Source organism: Morone saxatilis, unplaced genomic scaffold (genome assembly GCF_004916995.1).
Source record: "Morone saxatilis isolate NCDOM2014 unplaced genomic scaffold, NCSU_SB_2.0 Contig20, whole genome shotgun sequence".
NCBI lineage: Eukaryota > Metazoa > Chordata > Actinopteri > Moronidae > Morone > Morone saxatilis.
In genome coordinates, this window is record NW_023339763.1 from 2,813,490 (window position 1) to 2,813,992 (window position 503).

The window sequence follows — 503 nt, forward strand, 5'->3', positions numbered from 1 at the left end:
ACACACACACACACACGTACGTATCATATGACCTTAAGCCATCTAGCACGAATGCTACGACTCTCTGCCCGGCCTACAGGAAGTCATTCACCCTTTTTTCCTTTTTGCAAATCCTTCTCAGGTGATGCGCAGCGTCTTGCATCATCAAAAAAAAACCTGAGTATCTCCATTTCATCTGGGCTTGTAGCTTGTCGCTGTGCCATCAATAATTAAGCTGCGTGGCTCACCAAAAAAGAAAATCAGTCAGTAGCATTCAGCTAAGGAGCTACAGCCTCCTCGCCCATCCACAGCAGTCGGTGGCTGCATTAGCTCCACCCTTACAGCGTGTTTCATCCTGCACATGTGAGCTGTACAGTCGAAGAGGCTGTGTGTTTTAGAAAAGCGGTAATCTAAGAATAGAAGAGCCTTAATGTGAGATCAGTGGAGCGTGGGATTTCAGGTCTCTGCTGACATCTGGTGTCAGCAGAGAAAAAGAGCAAAGCAAAGCTCCACTGCTGCTCTCT

At 47.3% G+C, this 503-nt stretch overlaps 1 protein-coding gene across 1 annotated transcript in view; it reads left to right on the forward strand.

Moving 5' to 3' along the window:
• Positions 1–503, forward strand: part of LOC118331291 (ceramide synthase-like) — a gene marked incomplete at its 5' end in the record, with an annotated part of 16,204 nt that overhangs the window by 12,414 nt on the left and 3,287 nt on the right.